The following is a 26475-nucleotide window of genomic DNA, read 5'->3' on the forward strand; positions in this document are numbered from 1 at the left end:
AGGACTCTGTGTGCAGGAATGCTCACAGCTGCTTACAAATGGAACTACTGAGAATACAGGAAATGCTAATGATTTTGCTTACAAAGATTTCTCTGTTTTTGTGTTTCTCAGCTATCTCAGTCATTTTTCTATTTGCTACTCTCTTGGTTTATATAATACCAAGATTACAAAGTCAAAAAGACTGAACAAATATAAAATCTAACAGTCTTAAGCTTTGCTGCTTTTCGTCCTCTATTACCCAGTTAATGGGCTTCCACAGTGTGTTTGTATACATCTCGACGGCTGTGTGTCAGCTTTCACTGTTTAACTGCTGTTTGAATTCTTCATATGATCATCCATCGACTTTCAGAACATCCGTTGATGATTTAATTGATCATTCGTCGACTGCTATATTAAACATCCGTTGATAGTCATTTGATAATCCGTCGATGGCTTTGTTAGTCATCCGTCGGTAGCTATTTTGGCACTTGACTCTATATCACTTATGCAGAATTACAAGACATCATTTATGTACAATTAATCAACCTATTATGCATATTTAGTTAAAGTCAACATGACTTATATGCTACTACAGATTCTATACAAAGGTGTATACATAACTGTGCTACAAACTTAATATTACATAAGCTACTCACTCGATGGATAATAAGTTAATCATCCGTCGGGACTATAATGAGTTATCCGTCGGGACTATAATTCTTATCCGTCGAGTGCTACATAATTTCACTAAGTAAAATCTACTTAGATGTTTTGTTTATGAAATCATCAAGTACACAACATGTGCACAACAACCAGTGAGGGCTGGCATTTGAAAGGCCGAATACATGGCCTTATGGGTCATATTCACGTCCAGAGTGGCTGTAAAGTCCGGTATGGGGAGTGTACGTGGTTGATCACCCGTGCAGTCCAGAGCGTCATGCATTCCAATTGAGTAAAAAAATGTTTTATGTAAAGCAGTGTTCAGATGATTGAACCATTCTCTTGAAAACAAAATGATTTCATGAATGAAAAAAATGTTGATGAAAAGAACTGTTTTAAAAGGTATTGCTTTGATAAAGGAAAGTTTTATGAAAGTTTTGAGAAATGAAATGTGTTTATAGAATAATGGCCGTAGAATGAATGTCTTGGAAAGAACCTGATCGTGAAACCTCTTTTAAGACCCTTGTAACCTTGTCCCTTATCTTATTCTGTTAAATAGTTTAGCCTTTTTGTTCAACTTAGTTACTTGCTGAGCTTTTGTAGCTCACTTTGTTATTTATCTAACCCTGACAGTTAAGCATGAGGAAGATGGCCAGGCTTAGGCACGATTGTTAAGCAAGCGCTAATAATTCACGCAAGTATACGCGATCGTAAGTAATATAGAATTTATTCTAGTTCGCTCCCACAGAGACTGGTTATCATATAATCACCACACACTATGGCATCTAAACAAATCAACTAAAAAAGTCCATAAATAAATTCGCTGAACCCCCACGATAACGGTTAGCCCATAACCGGACTCATCATCAATGTGGGTTCCGATGAAAGCATGGTATAATAAACGTAGTTTTATAAACAAATAATAAACCAATTACGTAATCCAGAGTATTAGGTTCAATAAAACAAGAAACGAGCATCCAAGATTACAACTTAGAACAAAGATTCACAAGAATAAACTAGATCTTCTTCGCCTTCGTTGAATTGTGTTATAGGTCTTCTTGTCGTCTTCTCCTTAAGCTCCGTTATAAAAAACGTCTTTTTATTGTCTTTAAATAGCACCCAATTAATCCAAAATCCCAGAAAATAGTCTTCTAATTGAAACAGGAAACTGGATTCCCGACCTGGCGCGGCCGCGCGCTTCACCAGCGCGGGCGCATTGACATTCTGTTTCTCTAGCGCGGGCGCGCTAGCACATCGCGAGCGCGCCGGTCCTCTGGAAAAACTGGAATTTCCTTCTTTTCTTGCTGTAACGAGTTGGTCTTCACGAGCCTTTACTCCTTGGACACCATCCTAACACCATATTAGCATCAAATCAATGCCAATTCACCTGAATCCAGTATTAATGCCTGAAATGCAAAAACACTAGAAAATATATTAAAACATGAGTACAAAAACACCAATTTAAAGCTTAATGGAGCGTTATAAAGTGTCATAAATGCCACTCAACATATCCCCAAACTTGAATCTATGCTTGTCCTCCAGCATAAATAGACTCAAAGAACAAGAAATAAAATTGCATGAATACAACTAAATGAATGAAATGATCCCCATAGAATAACTAAACCAATCAATAAGCAATATCTTAACAAATGCAGTTATTCGCATAAAGATCAATCAAACCTTACAAATCAACTTACAAACCAGAGACGTGCGTGTGTGCAAATGCTTACAGATATATTATCGCCACCGGATCAATAATCAGGACTCATTACTCATCAAAGCAATCGCAAGGTTATAAATAAAATCAAAGCTAGACTCAAAATAACTTATAACACTTCAATTCTTATATTGGAGTTTTATACGGATTCATGCTTTTATTCACAACACATTAACAACACAAATATGCTTATTTGACCGTGCAATGAGTGAGGTCCACAAAAGGCTTATACAATAGTACCCATGTAGCGAGCGTTAGGTTAGCGGATCCCAGACTATAAAAGCCTTAAGTCACTAGGCGCAAAGTCCCCTAAGAACTTAATAACTCGAGTACTATAGAGCCCACTCATGATCAATTATACATAACACTTATTTTTTCTTTCTTTCTTTTTTTTCTTTTTTCTAATTTTTGAACGAGTGTGTTTTGCTCCATCTCGCTCAACCCTAAACTACTCATATAAAATGAGCTGGCTACTAGCTATTTGACACCTAGCCACAACAACTAGCAATGAAATCCAATTTTTAAAAATCCATGTTATTCTATCATTAAGAGAATATCCTAAATTCTAAATATAAACAAGCGATTCAACTTCGACAAACAAGCAAACCATGATCATGATCAAACACTCAAGCAACCTATAAGACTTAGTGAAATACAATTGTCTCTAGCATGCAAATTAATTCGACAAGACTTAACATCACCACATACGACATTACTACACTAGCATCAATATTAAATCAATCGGAAAAATCATCTAAGGGATCATATTATTATGCAAATACATGAACTATATGAACAAACTATCATAAAAACTATATAAAAAAAACTACATTGCAAAATATGCAACTATATGCACTAAACTATCATGAATATGCAAACTATATGTGACTCATACAAAACATATTCCTTCAACTACTACCCCCAAACTTAAAATTTACACTGTCCTCAGTGAAGGTAATAGTAAGGAATCAGGCATACCTACTCGGAATCAGGGTCCTCACCCCCAACGGATGGAGTGTCAGGCGTGTCTGGAGATGGATATACGGAGTCCTCATCAAATACTGGTCACTGGATGTCAACACCTGTGGCTCTGAAAGCAGTCCCTAGTGCTTGGGTGAGATCACGTGCAAACCGACTATGGATGTCATGCATCGCATCCATCCTCATCGCTAGACGCCTATACTGCGTCATGCTCATACCAACTCCAACATCAGCTCCTGCTTCCTCCTGCTCCTGCTGCGATGGACCAGCTTCTTCACCTAACTGAGATTTCCATGCTGTTCTTCTCGACTGAGCCGCCCCATCAGCTGGCCTCCCACCAGGAAGATGGTCAAAAGAATAACCAAATTCCTTCAAATCAGGCTTGCCTCCATCCCACTCTTGCATCGTCGCCAAAGTGGTACTGTCAATCGGAGCACTCGGAATCTGAAGTTGCTCATGTGCTGGCCAATGAACACCAACTGCCACACACAGCTTCATCGTAACGGATGCATAGGGTATAGAACCCGTAGTACTCCCTCGCAAAAATCTCATAAATCCCTGGTAAATCACCATCCCAAGGTCCACATAATCACCCTGAAGAATCCCCCACAATAGTCGTGCATGCTCCACAGTCACATCATGCACATGAGAAGATGGCATGATGTTAGCACAAATAAACGCATTCCATGCACGAGCAAACTTGTTCGTATACGAAGCAGGGAATGTGGCATAATCAGTCGTGCCCCTCTTGAACTTCAATGAGTCACAGGCAAACACAGAGTAGCAATAATCAAATCCAAATCCAAGTCCTCTGAAGTCTTATCATTCCAGGTGTCCTGACCGGGCTTCCTTGCGGGTTGCTCAATCACCCTCCTTATCGCATCCGCACTATACTCCACCGTCATCCCCCGAACCACAGTGAAACCATTCTTCTCCGCCTTAGCATTAGCATAAAACTCTCGAACAACACTCATGGGCACAGCAGTGGGTGCCTCACAAAAAGAAACCCAACCCATCTCCAAGATCATCTCCAACAACTTACCATCCTTCCCCGATGGAAGAAAACTTCGCTCCTTTTCTATAGGCTTCGAGAGAAGCCTCATATACTCCGCTTCAGCCTCGGGAGTTGAAAAACTCGGCCTCACACCACCTGCACTCGAAGAATCAGTGGTGCTGCTACTGACTTGAGTTCTTTGTCTTTTGGGTGCCATTTGGATTGAATAAGAGAGAATAAGAGATAAGAGTTTGAGAGAGAATTGTGTTTGAGAATTTGAAAAGTGGTGGAGAAGTTTGTATATAAGTGTGTATGTATATATAGGAGGTGAGAAGAGAACTAGATATGGAATAGAAGTGGGAATTGATTACGGGGATAGTGGGAATAATGGGTTTGATTTGGAGAGGAAAATTTAGTATGTGGAAGAGTAAAATTCGGGTATAAATTGATTTTAAAAAAGAAGTCCCCGATTTTCTCTTCAAGTTTTATTTTTTCTGAATCGGGACCCCAGCGCGGCCGTGCACTAAACCAGCGTGGGCGCGCTCACCTTCTGCCAAATCAGTGCCTAGATTCTGCAAGCACTCATCAAATGAATCACCAAACACAGAGAAATCATCCATGAACACCTCCACATTCTGACCAATCATATCAGAAAAAATAGCCATCATGCATATCTGAAACGTGGCCGGTGCTCCACATAACCCAAAAGAAACCCTTCTAAAGGCGAAATTACCAAAAGGACATGTGAATGTAGTATTTTCTTGATCTTTTGGAGCGATAAAAATCTGATTATATCCCGAATAGCCATCCAGAAGATAATAGTAATCATGCCCAGCCAATCTATCAAGCATCTGATCAATAAAAGGAAGAGGGAAGTGATCATTCCTTGTAGCCTTGTTTAGCTTCCTATAATCCATGCAAACTCTCCACCCCGTGACTGTTTATGTAGAAATAAGCTCATTCTTCTCATTTTCTACCACAGTGATACCTCCTTTCTTTGGCACACACTGAACTGGGCTCACCCATGAACTGTCAGAAGTAGGATAGATGATCCCTGCATCTAGTCACTTGAGGATTTCCTTCTTCATAACCTCTTTCATGACAGATTTAATCTTCTCTGTTGCTCAACAGAAGGCTTGCTTCCTGGCTCTAGCAGAATTTTGTGCATGCAATACGAAGGGCCGATTCCCTTGATATCTGCTAGAGTCCAACCAATTACCGATTTGAATTCTCTAAGAATTCTCAAAAGCTTATCCTTTTCGCTACCTGAAAGGTCAGATGCAATAATAACAAGCAAAGTAGATGCATCTCCTAAAAACGCATACCTCAAATGTTCAGGTAAAGGCTTAAGCTCAAGAGTAGGAGCTTCCTCAATAGATGGCTTGAGGCGCTTAGGAGCTTTGTTCAACTCCTCCATTCCCAGATATTCAAAAGGCATATCCATCTTTCGCTTTCAGAGAGAAGCATTCAAAAATTGCAAGTGCTTTTCACCTTCATTATCTTCACTATCGGAATTCCCCAACAAGGCCTTTTCTAAGGCATCAGACCTTAGCAATCGATCGAGTTCATAATTGACCACAAAATCGACCATCTTCACCTTAAAACACTCCTTATTTTTCGTAGGGAATTTCATGGCATTGAACATATTAAAAGTTACATCCTGATCCATCACTCGCATGGTGAGCTCACTTTTCTGCACATCTATCAAGGTTCGGCCAGTAGCCAAGAAAGGTCTTCCCAAGATTATGGGAATCTTCTTATCCTCCTCGAAATCAAGAATTACAAAATCAGCAGGGAAGATGAGTTTAGCCACCTCGACGAAGACATTCTCCACAATACCTCGCGGATATGTAATAGAACGGTCGGCCAACTGCAAAGTCATATAAGTAGGCTTTGGATCAGGTAAGTCTAACTTCTTGAAGCTTGACAAGGGCATCAGATTGATGCTAGCTCCCAAGTCACATAGATACTGGTCAAATGACATATTTCCAATTGTGTAAGGAATAGTGAAGTTTCCAGTATCTTTAAGCTTCAGAGGCAATTTTTGTTGTAGCAAAGCACTGCATTCCTCCGTGAGAGCAACGGTCTCTAAGTCATCAAGCTTTACCTTCCTAGAGATAATACCTTTTATGAACTTCGCGTAACTAGGAATTTGTTCAAGAGCTTCAGCGAAAGGTATGTTGATGTGAAGTTTCTTGAACACCTCTAAAAACTTCTCAAACTGCTTATCCAGCTTTCTCTTCTACAGCCTCTTAGGAAAAGGGGGTGGAGGATAGATCTGTTTCTCCCATGTAATACCCTCAGGAGGAGTGTTCTCAATAATAGTCTTCCTTGGTTCCACTTTTGCTTCCTTCTGCACTTTTTCTTCTTCAGCCTCAACTTCAGATTCTGGAGTCTTAGCTTTTTCAGGATTTGCAACCTTACCCAGACCTCAATGTAATTGCATTAACATGCTCCTTACTTCCTTCTTGCCTGGCACTTCAGTATCGCTCAGAAGTGTGCCAGGTTGACGATTCAGTAATACATTAGCAATCTGCCCAATATGATTCTCCAAGATCTTGATAGACATAGCTTGGCTCTTACACATGATCCTCAACTCCTCCAATTCAGATTTTTCATTAGCTTGCGGTAACTGCTGAAGTTGAAGTTGTTGCCTAGGGGCGTATTGCAGTTGCTGAAAACTAGGAGGGTTATACTTTTTTGTTGTGTATGGCTGATAAGATTGTTGCACCGCATTCTGATTGTTACTCCAGCTGAAGTTAGGATGGTTGCGGTTATTTGGATGATAAGTGGTTGGAGCTTGTTGTTGTGATCTATGAAAGTTGCTCACAAATTGAGGTGATTCGCTAGAAATAGCACACTGCTCAGTCTCATGTGTCCCCGCACAAAGCTCACAAACACAAGTGATTTGATCAACTCCATAATTAACCAAAGAATCCACTTTCATCGGCAAAGCTTGAAGTTAAGCAGCTATAACAGTAGCTGTATTGCGATGCCCTCCAAACCCGGGTCAGAAGTTTGGGGCTCACACCACAATATTTAAACCTGTATATAAAGTATTATATGCATCGACCCCTCTTTACACAACCACGGATCACAACAGGTTAAAGTATGAAAACAAGCCAAAATCTTAACTTTTATTACATCGTACCAAATCCCAACTAATTCAACTTACAGTGGTTAATGACGTTGTACTTACAATCTTACATAACTCATCTATAATATAAAGCTCCTGCTAGCTCGATCCAACTTAACCGGAAATCCTAGCTCGCACACTGGACAGGGAATCCTCGTTACCAACAATTTCCTTTTCAATTATTGAAAACATAAAAATTTTTGCAAGAGTGAGCTTACTAGCTCAGCAAGTAATAATAGCAGCAATTGAGGTTAAATAATCACTAATTGAAATGATTCAGGAGAATCAAGTTTCTGAATAAGCAACAAGGCTCTCAGCTTTGCTCTATATACAGGATCCAAGGCATGCATTGGCCTACTATGACCACATATCTGGTCCGATTACGAATCTGGTCCACATTTATAAAACCATCCAATTCTAAAACAGTTCAAATTGATAACCAATGTAATCAATAAGCTGAATCATAAACAACATATATCTTGAAGCATAGGATGATTCATAATACCATGTAGGTATAACAAGGAATTCAAAAGATTGACTTTAAATCAAGGAAAGAATCAGAAAGTAGAAGACCAAGGGTTCAAGGGTTCCAAGAATTGGTCTTCTGTTAAACAAGGAATAAGGGTTGGTATGTTAAGAAACTCAATATCAGAATCAGTATGTGGTAGATATGTATTTGTGGAGTAGTTTCGTATGTGCTTGGATCGTATCTGGGAATTCAACAATCAAGGGTTTGTGAAGAACAAGGCTTATGGCTCAAGATCAAGAAGAATCAGGGTTCAAGGTTAAATAGTTTAAAGCACTTGCAATATAAAACAGGAGTTATTTTGAATAATAGCGACATGTTATGAAACAGTTCGAAAATATTTGCAATATATCTTGAAAAAGGTTCAGAAGTACTTGCCTTATCACCGAAGATTTCCACTTTACTTGTACTCATCTCATAGTTTTACTTATCAATCACTTTCTTTCTCTTTCTATGCCTTTCTTCTATTTATCAATCACTTGCCTTCTCCTTCAACGTTTCGAGTCTATTTATGGATCACTGGTTTTCTTTTCAATGCATTGCTAACTCTTAATTTCTGGATAAAAACTGATGATTGATTATAATTTTATATTTCGAGAGCTTCATTTTGATATATCACACGCTTGAATTAGAGTTCGGTAACGCCTTCGTTTATGCGTTTGATTCTCAGGAACGTTTGAGAATACGGGTTTTGTTGATTCACCGAAATGATTATCGTATCAAAAATTTTGCGTCAGGACGCACACGGGTCAAACCGTAATCCGTATTGAAAAAGTCAAAACACGGAAAGTGTCTGGAATTACCAGATTAGGTTAGGAAGGAGTTTTCGGAAGAGTTTTGGGTTGTAAAAACGTAAAAAAGGTTAAAGTCGGACGATTCCTGGCTTTATAAAATAATTTTGTAATTATTCAGAAAATAATTAATAAATTCATAAATCAATATAAAATCATTTAACAGCTCAAAAATTACCAGAAAAATACCGTAATTATCTATATTTTATTCTGGTCATAATAAAATTAACAAACTTATACTGTATCATATATAAACATTCACATATTCACACCAATCATCAGATAATTCACCGAAAATCACATAAAATTATATAAAAATTATTTATTGATAAAAATAATTACACGCGATATCCTGGATGTTACATCCTTCCCCCTTAAAAGGATTATGTCCTCAGAATCACTCTGAGGATCAGATAGTGATACCTTCAAGTATCTCACTCTCATTTTCTCGGGTTGATCTCTCAACCTTACAACTTTCATAAACTTTTACTCGCAGCATCAATCATTACTTAACAATCTCTTGCTGACCTCATATTATATCTGTTGCTTATATAACTCAACTCAAGTCTCAATTTTATATATAATAGAGCTAAATTACTCTTCCTGAGTATACACATATAAATACCCTATGAACCTGCTAAACGTGTGGCAGTGAAGCCTACTTACTTACACTTATCCTGACTATTTTACTGTCTCAAAAGGACCAGCGTAATTCTTACTAATTATCTTTTCTTTGTAATTCTAATAATTCGTGCTCATGAACGTTTGCAATAGCTACTGGTTATTGAACCTCATTCCCACATGTTTCTGTATTCAATTAACTTAGTTCATAATCACTTCGAATCGCATTCGAGGCACTTTAATCGTTCTTTTAATCTTCTCGTCCATCTGCGAATGATATACTGAAACTATGGCGTATTCGATTTCTAACGTTCTCGAGATTACTCCAGAGTTAAGAATTAACGAGAAAATCTCGACTGAATATGACTGGCGCACAGACTTATCACCATATTTTATTTTCCTTGAAGCACAATCGAGGAGGTTTATCGAGCGAAGATCTCTTACCATTTTAAAGAAAGTACACTAACCTAGAGGCATCACCGACATATTTTTAACCTATATTATCATTTATTTTGGTTCTAAGGAGTTCTCATACGAGACTGACTGCAATGCGTTCCTTGACGTCTAATCACATATAACGTTTATTCTTTGTTTATGCCATACTATCAGAGAGTCTTCTTTGACATCTATATATCATCTCATATCTTCGGAGTAGCTTGAATATCTTGAGTTATCGTTGTTCAACCAAATTCCTATCTTTTTAGTTCCGCTTTACTTAATATTCGTTCATCTAGAAGTAGTACATACCATTCTAGTTCGACATAATTTATCATATTCTGAATACTTCTGTCAAATTTCAAATCACACAAAATTGATTATCTACAATTAGTTTCTGGAGCTGATGACATACCACCATTTCTTTAAACAACAACTAACCCACTTATGGAATAAACCGTTTATTCCTAAATGAGAATGATCATGTTTGAATAACCTATCAATAATAATATAATTAATGTTTTCCTCACCTTTGGTTCTCGGGTGGCACTACCATGACGTTTCTTGGAGAAATATATCCATCTAGTCTTTGATGTCCCGCCTTAACTCCTTGATACGTGTAACATTTTCTAATCTATCCCACCATTTCTTTCTTCATATCTGGCCACCAGTAATTTTTCCTCTAAATCTCTATACCTATTGGTACTCCATGGATGGATTGAATATCTTGGGTTGTGAGCTCCTTGTCAACTTCCATTCTTCAATTCTGTCACTGATGGAATCCCATATTCTGAAATAAAATCTGGGAATGCCTTGATCATCTCTTTGAGTATATATATATATATATATATTCTCTAATGATAATATCTTGATCTATTATTTCCCCTTGACGTTTCTTTACCTTCTCTAGCAATTCTGGCTAAAAAGTCATACTATACATCTTTGCATTGTTAAATTTGCAAGCTCTGGCTTCCAATTTCAACTTTTGAAATTCCTTGCATAATTCTTCTGACACTGTCAACACGTTCGTTCTTTCCTTTCTGATTAATGCATCTGTTACTACGTTTACTTTTCCTGGCATCTTATGAAATTTCTTTATCACCCTTTTGATTCTACTTCTTTTCTATCTCCGTTTTTTTATTCTCATAGCTTATTCAAGACCGAACTCTTGACATTAATACTTATTTTGTCATCATATCAAATTAGATATTAATACGAACTTTGATGCTCACAACATCCCACTCTGAAGTAAACATCAATCATCTGTATTAATACCACTTTCGATATTTAACAACAATCTAGGTACTAACATCAATTGGAAACTGAATTAAAGCTGTATCTCACACTTTATCCAAAACAGAAATACTTGACAAATCATTTATTGTATGATTATCACAACCATTTAGAAACAAAATGTCCTTTGCTAAAACTTTGCTGCAGATGAAAACATCTCCTTGACTATCTAATGAAATCCATATTGGTGTAGTTATTAATCTCTACTTTATTCCATCTCCCTTCTTCCTTTCTTCTCATTGCTTTATCTTAAATCGTTAGCTCTTGAAAACATTCTTCTCACTTATCCATACAAATGACTTTTTATTTCTCTTGTCCATTATGAAAGGCATATTTACCCAAGCAAAACTCACACATTTGTAGCAATTTCTGAATTCTACCAGCGTCCTTACTTCTCCCCAATTCCTCATTATTTTTTATTTCGGATTTGAAAGTCACATCAAATTTTTACTTAATCTAATTGGAATCGATCTCCATGTAACTGACCATTAATTGGTAAAATTAACCAATTAACTTACTTAATTGATCAATTGTACCAAGTGATGACTAGCTAAATGAAATTAAAAACCAATTACATATAGTCGGATTGGATGTAACAACCTCCCTCGAGCACCAAGATCACAATTATTTGGAGTATCACAGGAATATCAATAACATACGAAAGTTTACATTCTATTTTTAAAAGCAGGGTAATCTCTGAAAATTTGGGCAGCATCTCCTTTCTATTATTGACTACCAGTCGGACTCAAGCTGACACCAACAATCAGTCCAACAACCAACAATCAATCCTCACGTGTACCAATCCACTGCCACTTTCTAAACTCACCATTTCACCATCTCATGTAATGCTAATCAGTACAACCCATATTTTATTTCAACCTAGGTTTATAACGAATGATTCTGATGATACCATATCATATCTCATATCTTCTGATTATAACAGAATATCAATACTGAGTATAATTATAAATTATTCTAGAATTCTTCTAGTTCATGTTTCAATTCAAGCTCTCTACTTAATAATTCGTCCATCATTGGCGATATACACTTGTTCTTATTAATTAACTTGTTCAACCTCTGGTGACCAACACCTGGTCTCAACCAACACTCTTAAAATCTTGCGAATGAGTTCATTTGGTTTTAAAGCTTCACATCTTAAAAATTGTTGCAGTCAAACCACCATACCTTCATCTCCCCTTATGTCTTTCCATATTGAACCTTCTTTGCCGACCCTGCTACAAGCATAAATTTTACCACAACTCACTTTCTTGAGTGGGAAAGCCCAACCATCCCTTGATGAACACACTTAAAGTTTATTCCTAACTAGCATTTCTTTGATCTTGAATCTTCATGACAAATATCTCCCACATGATTGAGGTATGCCTCATTTCCACCACGTATTATTTGATTATCTGGTTATTATTAAGACTTTCTTCATTCGGTTCCATTGTCCACTCAATCATTTGCCTTATCCAATATACGCAGCTTGACTTTTCCTCTAGTTAATTTACCTCATACGGTTTTCTAACTACTTCAATTCACGCCAAAATCTCAGACTCGAAATGTATCATGCATATAGATTTCCACCTTTAATTTGATGTCCTCACAACAATTCCGTTATTGGCATAATGATCCTCCTTTGCATGTAAATGTCCACCATTCATCGGCTTGCAATTGTCCACACTTGTTACATAACTCCGTCTGCTACACGGGTTCATTTCGCTTCCTTTTTAAAACATTCAAAGAGTAGACCATACACAAGAAGGAATTTGTGTATATGATTTTGATTGAAAACTTTCTATAAGGGATAAGAGTACAAGGAAACAATCGGAAGAATTCATGAATAAACAAGTCAAGATTGAAGAAGGAAGAATAAATAACGATTTAAATAGGAATGAGACAACCATATTAGTACTCAAGATGGCCAGTCTTTCATACCATATGGCACACAACATATGATTAGGTGGCGTCCCACCAGACTCTTTATCATTTCGACAAACCCTCACGCCATAACACTGCTTGTCCCGACTAGGAAACAATATTTTGAAGAAGGAATGATTTGAAAGGGATTCAACAATCACCTTATAAAGCTGATCATGAGAGAAGTTCAACTTTACTCGAGATTTATAAGAATGATAAGAAAGATTGATATCTTTAGTCGTCATCCACATTACATCTGTTTACGCTTCAACGCTTGTCCAACCAATAGGTTCCATGCCGAGTCGTATATCAACTTTAGAAGGTTCTCAGAAATGCTTTCTTGAATCGATCATTAAAATAATTTCCCATTTATTAGGTCTTGTATCTTTAGCATCACGCTTCCATGTTCATATATGATTTTGTTTGCAATTTTACGAGATTTATACTCATAACTTCAAATTTCGCTTATGCTGCTAATCGTTCACCTTGTCGCCTCTTTTGCTAATAACGTTCTCCCTTTAGAAGGTCTAGAGATTTCCTTAATATTCTTTGCTCGTTCTCAGCTTCTCGTGAATCGACATATTCCTCATACTCTAATTGCCTCAGAAATTGGATGAGCAGTTTCTCCGTAATAGCGTTTCCACTTGGCCTTCTAAACGAACCATACTAATTTTCTAAAACAATATTCGTCTGGATAATCTAAATCTTATAACAAACAAGAAACTCAAGTAGTAGTTTGACAACCAAGTTTTCAAAACTTGTTTTGTTCCAAGGAATTTTTAGAAAATTTTTGTGAAGAAAATCCCTTTTGAAAATTATTTAAAATTTTGAAAATCATACGCCTGGTCATCATTACTATATGAGTTGGTTGTCGTCCTTTTCAACAACTACAATGTACTAGATTAGGGAACAATCAGGTAAGAGCCCATTCATTTCCATATATCTTCTACCCTTTATTGGGTCCATTTTACCTTCATTGGTCGACAAAACTTCAGTTACTATTGCATATTATCTTACTCACTGCTTCTCTTCAAATCTTCCATACGGTTAACATTTCCATCATCATCTCTTACGATTACTAAGTATAACAAATCTATCCAGTTATCATCAGATTTATTTTATAACACAAGGTCAATTTATATCACATTACTTCTATACGTATCATGTTTGATCATATCATCATCATATAATTTCAAAAAAACTCTTGATTTCCAATTTTTCTCAAATTTCTTTAAAGATTGATCTAGCTCATTCCACAAGATAATCGTGGGTGGCATACTCATTAGTAGCTCCCTATAACCTGGTAGCGGCTACCTTCCGAAGAACACTTATCCTCACTCTAGGTTCTTCTAACATTTCTTAATGCCTTGTGTACTCACCATATGTTATAGCTTTCGAATCCATCCCTCTGGGTGTTGTTACTCCATAAGACGAGTTTTGAACGGATGTTATAGAATAGAATGTAGAGTAGACAGAAAAGATGCGCACACAACTGAATATCCGGTAGAACTAGAATCAGCGTATGGGGGGAAATTCTCGAATAGATAGCCTCACATCAGGGGACGAGATAATAATGTGAAAAGGTGCAATCGTCACAATAAGAGGTGACATGGAGAATACAGGTGGACGAACAAGGCATGAATCAGATGATAGTCTTCTGAATGAAGGCTCTGAATGATCAGACGATCCAGGGATAAAAGAATCTTCTATTGCCGCCATCTGAAAATCGCGTCGCTAGATAAGGATGTCGAATTTCATCACGAATCCCACTAAAACCTACTATTTGATCGCACTCAACCTCTCGGCGTTCTATCTTTCTATTTCCTAATCATAATCCTAACCCTATATCCATTTCCCGACAATCTAGGCTTGTTTCAGTGACTTATAACCTGTAGCTCTAATACCAACCTGTGACGCCCTCCTAACCCGGGTCAGAAGTTTGGGGCTCACACCACAATATTTAAACCTATATATAAAGTATTATATGCATTGACCCTTCTTTACACAACCACGGATCGCAACAGGTTAAAGTATGAAAACAAGCCACAATCTTAACTTTTATTACATCGTACCAAATCCCAACTAATTCAACTTACAGTGGTTAATGATGTCGTACTTACAATCTTACATAACTCATCTATAATATAAAGCTCCTGCTAGCTCGATCCAGCTTAACCGGAAATCCTAGCTCGCACACTGGACAGGGAATCCTCGTTACCAACAATTTCCTTTTCAACTGTTGAAAACATAAAAATTTTTGCAAGAGTGAGCTTACTAGCTCAGCAAGTAATAATAGCAGCAATTGAGGTTAAACAATCACTAATAGAAATGATTCAGGAGAATCAAGTTTCTGAATAAGCAATGATTAGAATTGGATATTCATTTTTCATTTTAAAAACCAAGGTTAGGCTGCTGATCAGTCACGCCTAACCCCGAGCAAGGCTCCCAGCTTTGTTCTATATACTGGATCCAAGGCACGCATTGGCCTACTATAACCACGAATCTGGTCCGACCACGAATCCGGTCCATATTTATAAAACCATCCAATTCTAAAAAGTTCAAAATGATAACCAATGTAATCAATAAGCTGAATCATAAACAACATTTATCTTAAAGCATAGGATGATTCATAATACCACGTAGGTATAACAAGGAATTCAAAAGATTGACTTTCAATCAAGGAAAGAATCAGAAAGTAGAAGACCAAGGGTTCAAGGGTTCCAAGAATTGGTCTTCTGTTAAACACGGAATAAGGGTTGGTATATTAAGAAACTCAATATCAGAATTAGTATGTGGTAGATATGTATTTGTGGAGTAGTATCGTATGTGTTTGGATCGTATCTGGGAATTCAACAATCAAGGGTTTGTGAAGAACAAGGCTTATGGCTCAAGATCAAGAAGAATCAGGGTTCAAGGTTAAATAGTTTAAAGCACTTGCAATATAAAATAGGAGTTATTTTGAATAATAGCAACATGTTATGAAACAGTTCGAAAATATTTGCAATATATCTTGAAAAAGGTTCAGAATTACTTGTCTTATCACCAAAGATTTCCACTTTACTTGTACTCATCTCATAGTTTTACTCATCAATCACTTTCTTTCTCTTTCTATGCCTTTCTTCTATTTATCAATCACTTGCCTTCTCCTTCAACGTTTCGAGTCTATTTATGGATCACTGGTTTCCTTTTCAATGCCTTGCTGACTCTTGATTTCTGGGTAAAAACTGATGATTGATTATAATTCTATATTCCGAGAGCTTCGTTTTGATATATCGCACGCTTGAATCGGAGTTCGGTAACGCCTTTGTTTGTGCGTTTGATTCTCAGGAACGTATCAGTTTCTAGGGTGTTTCTCTGTATTTACTGTATTTTTTACTGGTTCTAAATGAATAAATGATTAAACTGAAATAAGAAATATGCTATTTATATTTACGGAATATTGGTTCGTTCTGTATTGTTTTGGATCGTTAAATTAGTTACTTAGCCGCTAAGTAACTGCAAAAACGATCCGATTTGATACCCGTACTAGATAATTATCCAAACTGGGCTTCTTATAAAATACTTTATACAAAAATAACATAATATTATCCTGTCCTTTGAGAATACGGGTTTTGTTGATTCACCGAAATGATTATCGTATCGAAAATTTTGCGCCGGGACGCACTCGGGTCAAACGGTAATCCGTATTGAAAAAGTCAAAACAAGGAAAGTGTCCGGAATTACCAGATTAGGTTAGGAAGGAGTTTTCAGAAGAGTTTCGGGTTGTAAAAACGTAAAAACGGTTGAAGTCGGACGATTCCCGGCTTTATAAAATAATTTTGTAATTATTCAGAAAATAATTAATAAATTCATAAATCAATATAAAATCATTTAACAGCTCAAAAATTACCAGAAAAATACCGTAATTATCTATATTTTATTATGGTCATAATAAAATTAACAAACTTATACTGTATCACATATAAACATTCACATATTCACATCAATCATCAGATAATTCACCAAAAATCACATAATAATTATATAAAAATAATTTATTGATAAAAATAATTACACGCGATATCCCAGATGTTACATGTATCCACTTCCAGAATTCCTGCTACCTTGCCTTGCAACATTCTTTGCGTAGGATTCGGGTATTCATTAGTTGCCATTAGCTCAATCAACTCATAAGCTTCATTATAGCTTTTAGCCCATAAGGCTCCACCAGATGATGTATCGAGCATAGGTCTAGACTGAGCGCCCAAACCATTGTAGAAACAGTTTATAATCATCCAATCAGGCATGCCATTATGTGGGCACTTCCTTAGCATCTCCTTATATCAATCTCAAGCCTTACACAGAGATTCTCCAGTTTGTTATGCAAACTGAGTAAGAGCATTCCTGATCGCAGCAGTCTTCGCCATAGGAAAGAATTTAGTGATAAACTTTTGAGCAAGATCACCCCATTTGGTGATAGACCCCGGTGGTAGAGAATGTAACCAACAATTTGCTTTATCCCTCAGAGAGAATGGGAAGAGTCGCAGCTTGATAGCATCTTCAGTCACCCCATTGAACTTGAAAGTGTCGCAGATCTCGATGAAATCCCTGATGTGCATGTTGGGGTGTTCTGTAACGCCCTCCAGACCCGGGGTATAAGTCTGGGGTTTACTAGCTAATCACCAAACCTGTACAATTTGATTAACAATTAATAAAGAAATGAAATTAAACCCCTTTAACACTAACCAGGATCTTTTTAGGTTGAAGTATGAAAACAAGAACCACTAACTACTTTTATTACAAACCAACATTCAAAGTCTCACAAACTCTCTTTGTTACAACCATTGTCTAATTCATTTTAAACTAAGTTCAACTTTTATTCAAACACATACACATACTATCTATCAATACTCCACCTGTTCGGGCAACTCAAAGCTTTCTTCCTGGATTGGGATCAACACCTTGGGTATGAGAGGATCCCGAGGCTTGACCCGCTTCTTTACCACTCGAGTCCTGATTGGTTTCATATTCCTTCTTAACTGAAAACAATAAGGTGAATAACAACAAAAGGGGTGAGCCAAAAGTTGCTCAACAAGTCCACAAACATATAAACAGTGTTAAAGCATTTTAAATGAATCCGTCATCCCAGGTATATCTGCCAAGATATAACCTCACGAGAATAGAAAGAAGGCCATTACTGGCGAGTACAAATAAACTAAACTGGACACAAGTTCGCATCTATATTCTGCTGATCAGTCAGAATATAATGCAGATCCATATCTCAATATATAGATCCAGTCGGGTACCCAGGCACTACGGCCCACGTCGAGGCACCAGTCATCCCGGTCCTCAGGATTAAGACACACTCAATCCCAAAATATCATTATCCAGTCCATCGCTTAGCAACCGGGACAATCGGTATGCTTTGATATATTCCAAGCACTAGAATATATCAATCTCCATGTGTTACCAACAGGATATGAATCAAGAATCCAAAGAAACAGAGAAATCAAGAATTGAAATGAAATATGAAAAAAGGAATAGGGATTGTATATTAGTGATCAAGAACAATAATCAAGAGAATGTAAATGTGATAAATATTTGAATCAATATCACTATTCTGAAAGTAGAATAAAGGAAAAACTTGCCTTCTGCGCGACTTAATGCAATTGAATCACTTATGTCTATCACCTTGGACTATTACCGACTCAACTGGCCTGGCTGGCTTAGCTTCTGTTTGCAAAATAGACTGGTTAAGGCACGTCGTATTTCATTTGCATCTTGAATCGACTTCAAACCGATCCTAACATCTACCCATGCGCTTATGACTGACTCATGTATTACATATAAGCAAGTAAGACTCGATTAACCACGTAATACACATAAGCACATAAGCACATAATCATTTTTATGGTTAAAATAATTTTTAAAACCAAAATCGACTCGCTGATCGCTCAACTGATCGTTATCTGACTCGTTTCCCATTTTTCCGGAATTTTTCGGACTCGTCCCGGCACGTAACTTGACTGATAATCAAACAAGTTACAAAATCAACTAACTTCTAAAAGAAATTAAGCTTTGATATTATTTTTAATGAAAAGGATTCATTTTTCTGAGTTAATAGGCTTTCGTTTCACGCAAAACGGACTAACGGTTGAATTATTATTAATTAAATACTGATAATTCCATTTATTAATCATTATAAATAATTATTACTAATTTTTAAAACCCAAAAATAATTTTATAATCATTATTTAAGAAAATAATTTTTCTATAATTTTTTTGAAATTAAAATGAATTTATTATGATTTATTGAAAATTATTTGATTAATTATCAAAATAATTAATCACTTTTAAATAATTAATAAGTAATAAATAAATAATAAATAATTAAGAAAATAATTCAATCTGATTTTTAGAAAATAATTCAGAATTATTTATAATATAAATTAATTAATTAATTAATTAATTAATCAATTTACAAAATAAATAAAACTGATTTTTAAAATTAAAAAAAAATAAAAAGTAAAAATAATTTCCAGAAACAGTTGTCAGAAAACCATCCCTGACAAAATCAGATCAAACCCGGGTATTTTACACGGGTCAAACGGGTCAAAATCCGGGTCGTGAAGAACACGCCGGATTTTGCCCAGAATCCGGCCACCGGTGCAGAATCCGGTGAGCCACTTTCAGGCCAAAAACGGAACCGTTTGGTTCGTTTTTCACAGGGTTTCAATTCCAAATCGTTCTGGCAATCTAATTCTGGCAATAACAATACAGAATAACCCTCGGGTCATCTTCTCCGATCAAAATCAACATGAACTCCGGCCAAAAACCCAAATCATTCATTTGTACATAAAATCAAACGTTATATAGTGCAAAATGAAGCTAAGAACATATACAATCAAAGCTCTAACATTACAAGAACCAAATATTCACAGAAATCATCGAGTTGTATTTTGAAAATTCGACCTAAACCCTAGAAATCGTGAATCACTATCCAAGCATCGTTTGTTCAATTAAACACCATGAATCGACTGTAAATCATCTAACAAAGCTATATCAATCATCAAAACATCAAAATAACCCCAGAATCAAAAAGCCATAATTCGAACATAAACACTAGAAATCAAAAATCAAAAACGATGCAATAAAACGTGAAATTGATGCAAGAAAGAGAAAGAACGGATCAAAACCTTCGATTTGAGTACTTGAATCACACGATTTGATGCTATAATCAGTGAGAAATTACGACTTGATTCTTCGACCCGAACCTCTTCTTCCCGACCCGATTTCAGAGAATTTTTGGTAATTTTGCAGATTTTAATGATATATTATAATTAATTAAATAAAAATTAGGCTATTTATAGTAGTAAAAATAATACTCCTAATTAAAATTAAGGGGCTAATTATACATTAAATAAAAATATTGGGCCCTAATTTTTATAATTTTTGAGTATTAAAATTTAATTTATAAATATTTTATATATGCAATATATATGCCAAAAATTCCCAAAAATTGTGAATAATGCAAAAAATGCAAAGAAATAATATAAATGAAAGTCCTATAATTTTATAAAAATAAAAATGTGATTTTTGTGGGGTTTTTGACACCCAATGGGGCCCGGAAAAATCATTTTTCGCAAAACTAGAAAATTTATAAATTATCTAGATGTTCAGAACAAGGCGATTGTAAAAGCCATTTGATGAAAAATAAGGCCCATTATTTTATTTGAAATACTGGCTTTAAAATCATCATTTGGGTCGTAAAACATTTGAAATAAAACCTATAAATGCATAATAAAATATCTGAAAAATACCTTAAAAATACAGAAATGGCATGGGATACACGTATCACGTAACAGTTAGGGTTTATCAGATAATCACACATAAATGACACATTAATTCACATATTTTATTATAATCATGATATAATATAAACGTAAAGTTCCCAGTCGTTACATCCTTCCCCCTCAAAAGGATTCTGTCCTCAGAATCTTCTATGAAAACAAATGAGGGTATTTCTCTAATATTTCACTTTCAAGTTCCCAGGTTGATTCTTCAACCATAGGATTTTTCCACAACACTCGCACTAAATATACAGACTTATTTCTCAACACTTTCTCTCGCCGATCTAAAATTCTTACCGGCTGTTCTATAAAAGACAAATCAGGTTGGATTTCTATCGGCTCATACTCGATTACATGCCTAGAATCAGGATTATATCGCTTAAGCATGGACACGTGAAACACATTGTGAATATGCTGCATATGAGGCGGTAAAGCTAATTCGTATGCAACTTTTCCCACTTTCTTCAAAATTTCAAACGGTCCAACGTAACATGGTTTCAATTTACCCTTATTGCTAAATCTGGTTAATCCTTTCCATGGCGATATTTTGAGTAGTACGTTTTCTCCTTCCTGATAGTCTAAATCTTTCCTGGCTTGATCTGCATATTTGCGTTGCCTGTTTTGCGCTGCATCGAGTCGTTTTCGAATGAGTTCAATCTTTTCTTTCATCTGTTGAATTAGTTCTGGACCCAAAATTTTGCGTTCTCCAACTTCATCCCAATATACTGGTGATCTGCATTTTCTCCAGTACAATGCTTCATACGGTGGCATTCCAATGCTGGCGTGATAACTGTTATTATAAGAAAATTCCACTAGAGGTAAATGTTCATCCCAGCTGCCTTCATAATCGATCGCACAAACTTGTAACATGTCTTCAATCGTTTGGATAGTTCTTTCACTTTGCCCGTCGGTTTGTGGATGATAAGCGGTACTCATGTTTAATTTCGTTCCAAGGCATTCTTGAAATTGTCTCCAAAATCTTGAATTGAAACGGGGATCTCGATCAGACACGATAGATATTGGAACTCCATGTCGCATTACAATTTCCTTAAGATACATGTGCACTAATTTGTCGAGCGAAAATCTTTCGTTAATTGGTAGAAAATGTGCCGACTTCGTAAGTCTGTCAATGATTACCCATATCGCATCATGATTTGCCTTAGTCCTTGGCAGTCCTACCACAAAATCCATCGCTAGATGTTCCCATTTCCATTCTGGAATGTCTAATGGTTGCAATAATCCACTCGGACGTTGATGTTCTGCTTTAACTCGCTGGCATGTGTAGCATTTACTCACCCATTCTGCTATTTCCTTTTTCATGTTCGGCCACCAGAAGTTTTCTTTCAGATTGCGATACATTTTTGTACTTCCTGGATGAATGGAATACTTCGAATTGTGCGCATCTCGCATTATTTCTTCTTTTAATTCTATTACGTTAGGGATCCAGATTCTCGACGCAAAGCGTAAAATTCCTTCATTATCTTTCTGAGTTGTGATTTCTTCTCCCGTCAGGTCGTCATCTTGACTCATCACTTCATTTTAACAGCAGCGAATCTTTTCTAACAATTCCGGTTGGAAAGTAATAGTGTAGATAGCTTCTGCAGATTCATTGGGAATACGAATCTCAATTTCCAATTTGTCGAATTCCTTGATTAAGTCTTCACACGAAGTTAACCGATTCAATCTTTCTTTCCTGCTCAGCGCATCTACTACAACATTTGCTTTCCCTGGATGATAACTAATTGTGACTTCGTAATCCTTTATCAATTCCAGCCATCGACGTTGTCGCATGTTCAGCTCCTTTTGCGTAAAGATATACTTTAGACTTTTATGATCTGTGCAAATTTCACATTTTTCCCCGTAGAGATAATGTCTCCAAAGCTTCAACGCAAATACGATCGCTGCCAATTCCAGATCATGAGTGGGATATTTTTGTTCATGAGGTTTAAGTTGTCTCGAAGCATATGTGATGACGTTACCGTGCTGCATCAATACACATCCTAGCCCGCGATACGAAACATCGCTGAAAATGATGAAATTTCCTAGCTCATCTGGCAATACAAGTACTGGTGCGGTTACTAACCGATTTTTCAGCTCTTGAAAACTTTCTTCACACTTATCACTCCATTCAAACTTTTCACTTTTTCGAGTTAACTTGGTCAGCGGCGTTGCTATTTTCGCAAAATCTTTGACAAACCTTCGATAATATCCTGCCAATCCCAAGAAACTTCGAACTTCTGTCGGCGTCCTTGGTCTTTCCCAATTTAACACAGCATCAATCTTCGCTGGATCGACTTGGATGCCTTCTCTACTGATAATATGCCCTAGAAATTGTACTTCTCTTAACCAGAATTCACATTTCGAAAATTTTGCGTATAGTTGCTCTTTCCTCAGAATTTCCAAAGCTAGTCTCAAGTGTTCTGCATGCTCTTCTTCTGTCTCGGAGTAAATCAAGATGTCATCAATGAATACAATCACGAATTTATCCAAATATTTCTTGAATACTCTGTTCATCAAATCCATGAATGCTGCTGGCGTGTTTGTCAGACCGAATGCCATTACTAAAAACTCGTAATGCCCATATCTTGTACAAAACGCAGTCTTTGGAATATCTTCAGCTTTAATCTTCAATTGATGATAGCCTGATCACAAATCTATCTTTGAAAACCATGCTGCTCATTTTAGCTGATCGAACAAATCGTCGATTCTCGGTAAGGGATACTTGTTCTTGATAGTGAGTTTATTCAACTCTCGATAGTCGATGCATAATCGCATACTGCCATCCTTCTTCTTCACAAATAACACCGGTGCACCCCATGGGGATACACTAGGTCGTATGATGCCTCGGTCTAGAAGATCTTGCAGTTGCGTTGACAATTCCTTCATTTCGACTGGAGCCATCCGATATGGAGCTTTCGAAACTGGTTTTGTACCTGGTGCTAGATCAATTGTGAACTCAATTTCTCGATCTGGTGGTAACCCTGGAAGCTTGTCTGGAAAGACGTCTGGAAATTCGCACACAATTGGAATGTCTTCTATTCTAGGACTTCCTCTTTCGGTATCTAACACGTAAGCTATGTACGCCTCACATCCTTGTCGAAGCAATCGTTTAGTCTGCATCACAGTAAGAAATTTCTTCTGCTGTTTTTCGCCTTTGAATATTACTATTGCATTCTCCGCAGTTCGCAATTTGACTCTCTTATTCGCGCAATCTATCTGAGCGTTATGACATGCTAACCAATCCATTCCCAAGATAATATCGGATTCTCCTAGCTTAAAAGGAATTAAATCTACCGAAAAATGATGTCCGGCTATTTCTATATCACACGCAGGACATACTCGATCTACCGGAACTTGGTCGTCATTCGCTAATTTTATAATTAACGTTTTGCCCAACCATTCGATTTCACAATGTAACTTATCAAGAAATTCTTCAGAAACAAATGAACGAGTAGCTCCAGAATCAATTAATACTTTTGAAATTACAGAATTCACCAAAAGTGTACCTGCAATAACACTCGGACTCTGCACCGCTTCTTTCATGGTCATGTTAAAAGTTCTTGCTTTGGGTTGATTAGGCGGCGGCGGAGGTAATGTTAACATTCTCGGAACACTGGCTGCCATAGCTGATCCTTTGCAATTTCTGGCGATATGCCCTTTCTTTCCACACTAGAAACAAGTCATTTCTGTTGTTCTACCTGTTGGACATTCTTTAGAATAATGCCCTTTATGCTTACACCGATAACACGTTACATCCCTTTTGATACATACACCAGTATGCTTTCGATTACATGTCTTGCAGTACGGCACTGGAACTCTGATCATTCCCTGCTGACTGGAGGTTTGGAAACGATTACCTGCCTTCTGTGAACCTTGTCCTATCCTTTTAAAATTCAAATTTGCCCGGGCTTGGAATCCCGGCTTTCTGCTGGAGCGATCTTGGAAACTTCCCTGTCCCTTGTCTTGCTGAGATCTTTCACTTTCCCCTTCTATAATCAAAGCTTTCTGAACTACGGCGGTATACGCCGTTAATTTGAAAACTGCAACTTGGCCACGAATCCATGGTCGTAACCCTTCTTGAAACCTTTGAACTAGTTTTTCTTCAGTTTCAACCTGTTCTGGAACAAACCTAGCCAACTCAGTAAATTTGGCTTCATATTCTGCCACGGACATATTTCCCTGCTTAAGTTCTAGAAACTTAATCTGCATTTGATTCCTTACGTAGCGAGGAAAATGTTTTTCTAAAAATAATTCTTTGAACCTATCCCAAGCAATAACATCTTCACCCTCTAAGGCCTTTTTAGACTCCCACCAATAATTCGCCTCTCCTTTCAACAAGTAACTAGCAAAATCAGTCTTCTGGTCCTCACCTACCTTCACTAGTGCGAACGCTTTCTCTACTTCTTTTAACCAGGTGGTAGCTTTAATAGGATCAGTAGTCCCTTCAAACTCTGGAGGTTTAACTGACTGAAACTGCTTAAAAGTAACAACAGGTAATACTGGTGGTAATTGAAGCTCAGGACGAGGTGGCTGTTGTAACATTTGTTTTTGTATCTGCTGTTGCTGATGCTGCATCTGCTGCTGTATCATTACCATCTGTTGTTGCATCAGATGGAACATTTGGTTCATGGTCTCTTTAGTCTGATTTTCAGAATTGCTGTTAGAGGTCTCAGCCCTAGTCTTTCTTTTTGGTGCCATCTTCTTCTGATAATAAAACAGGTGATATTTATTTAATAGTTTAATAAACAATCGACAATATGTATGGAAAACAATTTATCCTGTATTCATAACATGGTTTATTTAAAGAAAACAGTTGCTGAGTGTACAGACTGGAAATGTAAACAGTTAAATAAAATAATTGTTCTCTTTTTTTTTCTTTTTCTTTCTTTTTTTTCAACAGGAATTATAATATGAAAAACTGTAAAGTGAAAGTAAATGCTGTAAAACTGTAAAGACTGAAATTTAAATAAAAGAATTTGAAAAAGTTCATCTTATATATATGTGACACCAGCTTCAGGTGTAAATGTTTGATACAAAAAGTCTCGGGCTGCTGGTCATCACTACGGCTACAAGTCACACTATCGCTATAAGTTAAACTACTACTACAAGTTAAACTACTGATACACACATACACACTACTCACTAGGTTATACTATGCTGCCTCTATATACACATGTACTCTGGAGTCATCGTCTCAAACCCTCTCAGAACCAAGGCGGAATACGCCTAAGCTCCTCTCTAAGTGCCTGGACCAAAGTCTGTGCCAAGCGAAAAACCCTGTAGAACTCTGCAAAAGAAGGAGGTCCATCATGAGTCAAATCATCCAGCTCCCAAGTAGCACTCATCAACACTGACTGTAATCGCTGTCTCATATAATAATCCGGCTGTAGGGCCACTAACGGTCCTCTGTCCCTCTGATCAAACAGATGCATAATCTCCCGACACTGTGCCCACCAATACTCCACATCATCCCTCATAACTCTATACTCATGGTATGGTACCATATGCGGCTGAGCAACCTGACCTACTGACTCCTGAGAAGGAACCCTCGGAATACCTGCACCCTGCTGGGGTAAACCTAACTGTAGATCCA

The 26475-nt window shown here is 36.9% G+C and overlaps 1 non-coding gene across 1 annotated transcript; it reads left to right on the top strand.

Moving 5' to 3' along the window:
* Positions 1-17337: 17337 nt before the first annotated feature.
* LOC141681291 (small nucleolar RNA R71) lies at positions 17338-17444 on the top strand. The gene has a single exon (XR_012558732.1). It is a non-coding gene; the product is annotated as a small nucleolar RNA R71 (small nucleolar RNA).
* The last annotated feature ends 9031 nt before the right edge of the window (positions 17445-26475 follow it).

The sequence above is a fragment of the Apium graveolens genome, chromosome 8, assembly GCF_009905375.1.
Source record: "Apium graveolens cultivar Ventura chromosome 8, ASM990537v1, whole genome shotgun sequence".
In the NCBI taxonomy this organism is placed as follows: Eukaryota; Viridiplantae; Streptophyta; class Magnoliopsida; order Apiales; family Apiaceae; genus Apium; species Apium graveolens.